The sequence below is a fragment of the Nerophis ophidion genome, linkage group LG06 (genome assembly GCF_033978795.1).
Source record: "Nerophis ophidion isolate RoL-2023_Sa linkage group LG06, RoL_Noph_v1.0, whole genome shotgun sequence".
In the NCBI taxonomy this organism is placed as follows: Eukaryota; Metazoa; Chordata; class Actinopteri; order Syngnathiformes; family Syngnathidae; genus Nerophis; species Nerophis ophidion.
This window is the reverse complement of record NC_084616.1, coordinates 7,894,903-7,904,137: the sequence shown is the minus strand read 5'-3', so window position 1 is coordinate 7,904,137 and position 9,235 is coordinate 7,894,903. Positions and strand designations below refer to the sequence as shown.

General features: G+C 39.7%; 1 long non-coding RNA gene across 1 annotated transcript; it reads left to right on the top strand.

Annotated features, from left to right (window-relative positions):
* On the top strand, positions 1-7,334 carry LOC133554146 (uncharacterized). The gene is made up of 3 exons (XR_009807064.1): positions 1-71; positions 3,501-3,665; positions 3,780-7,334. It is a non-coding gene; the product is annotated as an uncharacterized LOC133554146 (long non-coding RNA).
* Positions 7,335-9,235: the final 1,901 nt, after the last annotated feature.

The window sequence follows — 9,235 nt, the reverse complement described above, 5'->3', positions numbered from 1 at the left end:
CACAAGTACGTCATCACTCTGCGACACGCTACATTCCCCGGCCTGTCGACTACACGCCACTTCAATTATAGGTAACTATTTTACTTTTGACTAATTAATACACATAAACGCTTTTTAACTGTCTTTCTTCAAAACAATTGTTCGACATTTAGAAAAAAAAGTGTAACATTTTGGCTACTGTTGAGTTCGTCGTGTCTGCATGAGCACGTGTAATATTTTTCTTCTATTTTGTTAAGTCTTCCAAATCTCATATGTTTTATTACTCTGAATTTAATATTTAGGAACAACAAAAGTTGATAACTAGAATAGAAAAGTTTGGACGGGGACAAAAATTTCTGTTGGTGGCCGCTAGGGAGCAGCAGCGTTCTGTTTCAGCACTAAACTCACGTCAACATATTATTAATTACGGAAATGAGATGTTCTTATTTAAACGGGGATAGCAGCTCCATTCTATGTGTCATACTTGATCATTTCGCCATATTGCCATATTTTTGCTGAAAGGATTTAGTAGAGAACATCCACGATAAAGTTGGCTTCTTTTGGTCGCTAATAAAAAAGCCTTGCCTGTACCGGAAGTATTAGACGATGTGCGCGTGACGTCACGGGTTGTGGAGCTCCTCACATCTGAACATTGTTTATAATCATGGCCACCAGCAGTGAGAGCGATTCGGACAGAGAAAGCGACAATTTCCCCATTAATTGGAGCGAGGATGAAAGATTCGTGGATGAGGAAAGTTAGAGTGAAGCACACAAAAAAGAAGAAAAAGAAAAGGCGACGGCTCCAGGCGGCGGCAGTGGGAGCGTTTCAGATGTAATTAGACACATTTACTAGGATAATTCTGGAAAATCCCTTTTCTGCTTATTGTGTTAATAGTATTTTAGTGAGATTTTAAAGTCTTAGGGCTTCATGGTGGCAGAGGGGTTAGTGTTCCTGCCTCACAATACGAAGGTCCTGCAGTCCTGGGTTCAATCCCAAGTTTGGGATCTTTCTGTGTGGAGTTTGCATGTCCTCCCCGTGAATGCGTGGGTTCCCTCCGGGTACTCCAGCTTCCTCCCACTTCCAAAGACATGCACCTGGGGATAGGTTGATTGGCAACACTAAATTGGCCCTAGTGTGTGAATGTGAGTGTGAATGTTGTCTGTCTATCTGTGTTGGCCCAAGTGCCGACTTGTCCAGGATGTACTCCCGATTGTAGCTGAGATAGGCGCTAGCGCCCCCCCGTGACCCCAAAAGGGAATAAGCGGTAGAAAATGGATGGATATAAAGTCACACCTGAAAGTCGGATGGCTGCGGTGAACGCCAGTGTCTCTGAGAGAAGCCGAGGAGCCAAGATCACATCTGCCTTTTTGAGCTGCAGGATGAGGTCGCATAATTCACTCGAGCCGACTTAATATCACAATTTTCCCATCCAAAAACTTTCTGGTTGACGTGGAGAAACATGTTCGCTGGACCGCTCTGTGTTAAAGCTTCACAACAAACAAAGAAACACCGGCTGTGTTTCAGTTGCTAAAAGCAGCTGCAATCCTCCGCTTTCCACCAACAGCTTTCTTCTTTGACGTCTCCATTATTAATTGAACAAATTGCAAAATATTCAGCAACACAGATGTCCAAAATACTGTGTAATTAGGCGATGAAAATAGACGACTTTTAGCCGTGAGTGTTGCTGGGAGAACATGTCCGCTCCAACCAATAACGTCACAAGCACGCGTCAACATAAGCGTCATCATTCCGTGACGTTTTCAACAGGACATTCGCAGGAAATTTAAGTAAACGAAAAAGGCCGTATTAGCATGTGTTGCAATGTTAATATTTCATCATTGATATAAAAACTATCAGACTGCGTGGTCGCTAGTAGTGGCTTTCAGTAGGCCTTTAAAGTCACATCAACATATTAGTAACGTTACCACAGAAGCTACTTTATTCAATCAATCAATCAATCAATGTTTACTTATATAGCCCTAAATCACTAGTGTCTCAAAGGGCTGCACAGACCACCACGACATCCTCGGTAGGCCCACATAAGGGCAAGGAAAACTCACACCCAGTGGGACGTCGGTGACAATGATGACTATGAGAACCTTGGAGAGGAGGAAAGCAATGGATGTCGAGCGGGTCTAACATGATACTGTGAAAGTTCAATCCACTATGGATACAACACAGTCGCGAGAGTCCAGTCCAAAGAGGATCCAAGACACAGCAGCGAGAGTCCCGTTCACAGCGGAGCCAGCAGGAAACCATCCCAAGCGGAGGCGGACCAGCAGCGCAGAGATGTCCCCAGCCGATACACAGGCAAGCAGTACATGGCCACCGGATCGGACCGGACCCCCTCCACACGGGAGAGTGGGACATAGAAGAAAAAGAAAAGAAACGGCAGATCAACTGGTCTAAAAAGGGAGTCTATTTAAAGGCTAGAGTATACAAATGAGTTTTAAGGTGAGACTTAAATGTTTCTACTGAGGTGGCATCTCGAACTGTTACCGGGAGGGCATTCCAGAGTACTGGAGCCCGAACGGAAAACGCTCTATAGCCCGCAGACTTTTTTTGGGCTTTGGGAATCACTAATAAGCCGGAGTCCTTTGAACGCAGATTTCTTGCCGGGACATATGGTACAATACAATCGGCAAGATAGGCTGGAGCTAGACCGTGTAGTATTTTATACGTAAGTAGTAAAACCTTAAAGTCACATCTTAAGTGCACAGGAAGCCAGTGCAGGTGAGCCAGTACAGGTATATATGTATGTATATATGTATATAAAGGTATATACAGTATAGGTATATATGTATGTATATATGTATATAAAGGTATATACAGTATAGGTATATATGTATGTATATATGTATATAAAGGTACATACAGTATAGGTATATATGTATGTGTATATGTATATAAAGGTATATACAGTATATGTATATATGTATGTATATATGTATATAAAGGTATATACAGTATAGGTATATATGTATGTATATATGTATATAAAGGTATATACAGTATAGGTATATATGTATGTATATATGTATATAAAGGTATATACAGTATAGGTATATATGTATGTATATATGTATATAAAGGTATATACAGTATAGGTATATATGTATGTATATATGTATATAAAGGTATATACAGTATAGGTATATATGTATATAAAGGTATATACAGTACAGGCGTAATGTGATCAAACTTTCTTGTTCTTGTCAAAAGTCTAGCAGCCGCATTTTGTACCAACTGTAATCTTTTAATGCTAGACATGGGGAGACCCGAAAATAATACGTTACAGTAGTCGAGGCGAGACGTAACAAACGCATGGATAATGATCTCAGCGTCTTTAGTGGACAGAATGGAGCGAATTTTAGCGATGTTACGGAGATGAAAGAAGGCCGTTTTAGTAACGCTTTTAATGTGTGACTCAAAGGAGAGAGTTGGGTCGAAGATAATTGTTGTTCATTACCTCAAAGAAGTTGGAATCTAACCTAAAAGTTTGTGTTTGGTTTCCTCGCAGGCTCCCAGGTGTTCCTTTCATGCAACATCTGCTTCTTGGAGTCACGATGACACAGGTGAAGGTGGTCATTAGGTCTCGAGGCTGCGGGGGCCCTTGGACGCCTCTTTTCCCATCATGCACCGCTGTCGTCAAGTGCTGCTTGTTCACACACGTCCTGCCTCTCAGGTGAGCGCTTCTTGGGAGCAGAGGTGACTTCATCACCTGTCACTCATCCTAACGTTCCGCCCTCCTTTTCCCATCCTCGGGGGCGGGGGGGGGGGGGGGGGGGGGGAGACGTAGATGGCGACATGTCTGCTTGAAGGAGACAAAGAGGACGTGTGCGTACCTGCCTGGCTTCCGTCAACCCAGACCCCCTCCTCGCCATCAAAGACCCCCCCCCCCTGGGGGCCTGCAGCGCTCCACTGTCTTTAAGCTGTTCCCATCCGCAGCGGAAGTCCCCGCGACATTCCGGGAATTCTGGAAGTCGTCTTCAGCCGCTCACTTATCTTATCTCAGAGGGGTGGAGGAGGTGTAACATGAGTTCATCAGAAGCTTCAGTGTGGTCGCCATGGTGACACAAAGGTTGTCTTTAATTCCGGTGTAGGTCCCACGACATCCGATTGGTCTTGAATGAATGAATGAATGAAATAAGTGTATTTCGGTCATATAATCAATCAAATCAAATCAATCAACCATTGTATGTGATCAGTTTTACAGTACATGTTATATGTGTACAATAATGCACATTTACACACGAAAGAAAAGAAAAAGAATGACCAAAAAAGGAATAGGCTGAAGCCAAAGCTTATATTTGCCTATCCTATACCTTCACAGAAAATTAGATTGCCTGGAACATCAACATAAAAAAATAAATAAATCAAAAATCAATGGGATGAAAGTAATTGTGACTATATTTTATAATTTTCAATTATTTCACCTTTCAATGTTTTCTTAAACCTTACCAAAGAATTGCATGTCTTCAGCTCATCACTGAGCTTGTTCCACCATTTAACTCCTAAAACTGTAATACATTTGTATTTTATATTTGTTCTCGCTTTACCCATTTCAAAAATCGATATCCCCCGTAAATTATAGTTTTCTCCTCTGAAATGAAATAGCCTGCGAATACAAGCTGGAAGGCTGTTGTTCTTTACTCGAAACATAATTTCCATTGTTTTTAAAAACACAATGTCGGAAAATTTTAACACATTTGAACTCATAAATAAGGGATTGGTACGTTCATAGTAGCAGGCTTTGTGTATTATTCTAATGACCCTTTTTGGAAGTTTTATGATTGGGTCTATGTTTGTTTTATAAACATTTCCCCAAATTTCAACACAATACGTTAAATATGGAAAAATAAAAGAATAATACAACATATGTCTTCATGACAGGTATGGAGTGAGGGTGGTACTATCCTCTCATGCCAGGATGGGAATGTACAGGACGGAATTTATTATGGTGGAATTTTTGTAGGATTTTGTTTCCTATCCGAGTACATCCGAGTTCTAGACGAGAGTCACCATTTAAAGGCCTACTGAAATGAGATGTTCTTATTTAAACGGGGATAGCAGGTCCATTCTATGTGTCATACTTGATCATTTCGCCATATTGCCATATTTTTGCTGAAAGGATTTAGTAGAGAACATTCAGGATAAAGTTTGCAACTTTAGGTCGCTAATAAAAAAGCCTTGCCTGTACAGGAAGTAGCAGACGATATGCGCGTGACGTCACGGGTTGTGGAGCTCCTCACATCTGAACATTGTTTACAATCATGGCCACCAGCAGCGAGAGCGATTCGGACCGAGAAAGCGACAATTTCCCCCTTAATTTGAGCGAGGATGAAAGATTTGTGGATGAGGAAAGTGAGAGTGAAGGACTAGAAGAAGAAGAAAAGACAGAGCAGTGGGAGCGATTCAGATGTTATTAAACACATTTACTAGGATAATTCTGGAAAATCCCTTATCTGCTTATTGTGTTACTAGTGTTTTAGTGAGATTATATAGTCGTACCTGAAAGTCGGAGGGGTGTGGCCAAAGGTGAGGTGACCGCCAGTGTCTCCGAGTGGGGCAACCCTACAGTTAAGACGTTAAAGGCCTACTGAAATGAGATGTTCTTATTTAAACGGGGATAGCAGCTCCATTCTATGTGTCATACTTGATCATTTCGCCATATTGCCATATTTTTGCTGAAAGGATTTAGTAGAGAACATCCACGATAATGTTTGCAACTTTAGGTCGCTAATAAAAAAGCCTTGCCTGTACCGGAAGTAGCAGACGATGTGCGCGTGACGTCACGGGTTGTGGAGCTCCTCACATCTGAACATTGTTTACAATCATGGCCACCAGCAGCGAGAGCGATTCGGACCGAGAAAGCGACAATTTCCCCATTAATTGGAGCGAGGATGAAAGATTCGTGGATGAGGATAGTGAGAGCAAAGGACTAGAACATGGTGTCAAATTTGGCCCGCCATGTAATTTCATTTGGCCCTTGAGGCAATATCAAATTAACACGAGAACTGGCCCGCCGGAATTATACAGTGGCTGTGCCGCTGTAACACCGCATTCACCGCTAATATTCATACTTGCCAACCCTCCCGATTTTCCCGGGAGACTCCCGAAGTTCAGTGCCCCTCCTGAAAATCTCCCTGGGCAACCATTCTCCCGATTTCCAACCAGACAACAATATTGGGGGCCGTGCCTTAAAGGCACTGCCTTTAACGTTCTCTAGAACCTGTCGTCACGTCCGCTTATCCGCCAAACAAACAGCGTGCCGACCAAGCCTCATATTATAAGCGGCTTCTACACACTCACAAGTGAATGCCACGCATACTTGGTCAACAGCCATACAGGTCACACTTGAGGGTGGCCGTATAAACAACTTTAACATTGTTACAAATATGCACCACGCTGTGAACCCACACCAAACAAGAATGACAAACACGTTTTGGGAGAACATCCGCATCGTAACACAACAGAACAAATACCCAGAGCCCCTTGCAGCACTAACTCTTCCGGGACGCTACAATAAACGCCAACACCTAAAAGGTTAATTTGTTCAACCTTCAGTTTTAAATTTTGGCCCACTCTGTGTTTGAGTTTGACACCCCTGGACTAGAAGAAAAAGAAAAAAAAAGACAAGGGCAGACGGAGCGATTCAGATGTTATTAGACACATTCACTAGGATAATTCTGGAAAGTGCCTTATCTGCTTATTGTGTTACTAGTGTTTTAGTGAGATTAAATAGTCATACCTGAAAGTTGGAGGGGTGTGGTGACCGCCAGTGTCTCTGAGTGAAGCCACGGAGGAGCCAAGAAAGTCGCAGCTGCCTCTTTGACAACTGCTACGCTCATGTTTACAGTAAGAGCCAACTTATTACCACAATTTTCTCACCGAAACCTGCCGGCGGACATGTGGTAGAGAAACATGTTCGCTTGACCGCTCTGTTCCATATTAAAGCTTCACAACAAACAAATAAACACCGGCGGTATTTGTGTTGCTAAAGGCGGCCGCAATACACCGCTTTCCACCTACATCTTTCTTCTTTGACGTCTCCATTATTAATTGAGCAAATTGCAAAAGATTCAGCAACACAGATGTCCAGAATACTGTGTAATTATGCGATTGAATCGGATGACTTTTAGCCGTGAGTGGTCATCATTCCGCCATGTTTTCAACAGGATACCTCGCTGGAAATTTAAAATTGCTATTTAGTAAACTAAATAGCAATTTTGTGTTGCAATGTTAATATTTCATCATTGATATATAAACTATCAGACTGCGTGGTCGCTAGTAGTGGCTTTCAGTAGGCCTTTAAGATGCATTTATGGCTTTCTACAGATTTTACCTGCACGCCGACCTCTCACTCTGTTTCTTTTTGTGTACGTGTAAGTCTGTGTGTGTACGTGTATGTGAAGGTCAAAGGTCAGCATGTGACAGACAGACAATACAGGAAGTGCACGTCAACACTTGATATTAGAACAAACACATGCACTGTCTTCATCGTTTCAAGGTAATATGATGGATCAGTAATAACCTAGGGAATTAAATAATACAAATAATAATAAATAATAAAATATGATTTAAAAAAAGTCAACTAATAAATATAATTCATTAAAATATAATAAAAAAATAAGCATTTATAAATAACAAATAGACATGATTAATAAACAATGACACGTATTTAGCAAAATAATGTACCAAATTTAATAAAATCTAATTAAATGTAAAAAATATAGAGACATAACAAATAAACAAAAAAATCCCAAAATAAAATTACGGATAAACATTAAATAAAAAAATAACATCCATAAATCGGATTGTATATGTTATCTTATGGAATAATAAATATCATAGATAATTAATATGAGTTAATATAATTAAGATAACGTATTGTTTATTTAAATAAATATATAATAATCTGTATGATACAATCATACGATATTGATAATACAAATATATTTTGAATAAAAGGGAATATATAATAAAATAAGGTACCATATTTAAATATATATATATATATATATATGTAAAGATATGATTAAGTAACTAATAAACAGATAATACATCCCAAAATAAAACAAGGGATAAACATTTAATATAAAAAAAACATCCCCAAAAATCTAATTGCATACATTATCCTATGGAATGATAAATAACTTAATATGGATAATACATATGCTTTAATATAATTGTGAAGTGAAGTGAATTATATTTATATAGCGCTTTTTCTCTAGTGACTCAAAGCACTTTACATAGTGAAACCCAATATCTAAGTTACATTCAAACCAGTGTGGGTGGCACTGGGAGCAAGTGGGTAAAGTGTCTTGCTCAAGGACACAACGGCAATGACTAGGATGGCGGAAGCGGGAATCGAACCTGCAACCTTCAAGTTGCTGGCACGGCCACTCTACCAACCGAGCTAAACCGCCCCAATTACAATAATGTAATGTTTATTAAAATAAATGTATAACAAAATGAACACAATTGATGATACAAATATATTATGAATAAAATACAATATAAAAGAAATATATATAATAAAACAAATATAATATTATAATATATAAATCACCAAAATGATTCCCGAACGCGGCCACCGCTGTTGCTCACTGCTCCCCTCACATTCCAGGAGGTGGAACAATGGGATGGGTCAAATGCAGAGAGTCGTTTCACTACGCCTAGTGTGTGTGTGAGACTATCTGTGGTACTTTAACTTTAGCTTTATATAATAAAATAATGTAACACATTTAAAACATCTAATTAAATGCATTAATATAAATACATGATAAAGTAACTAATAAACATAAAAAACATCCCAAACTAGATTAATCATTTAATCAATCAGTCAATGTTTACTTATTTAGCCCTAAATCACGAGTGTCTCAAATGGCTGCACAAGCCACAACGACAGATCCCACATTAACGGATAAATATTTAATTTAAAAACAACATCCAAAAAAAATCACCTTTTATACGTTATCCTATGAAATAATAAATAACATAACATAGATAATACATATGATTGAATGCAATTACAATAATGTCATGTTTATTCAAATAAATATATACTAAAATGTATGATATTGATCAATATTTTATAGATGAAATGAAATATAGAAGAAAACATGCTTGCTTTAGAAGTTCCTGTGTGCGCGTGCACGTGACCGACCACCTATTTTCCTCGCAGCGGCGTGCACGAGCGTGCAGGTAACGTGACCGAAAGTAGGCGGCTCTGGCCGAAGTAGCGCGAGCGCG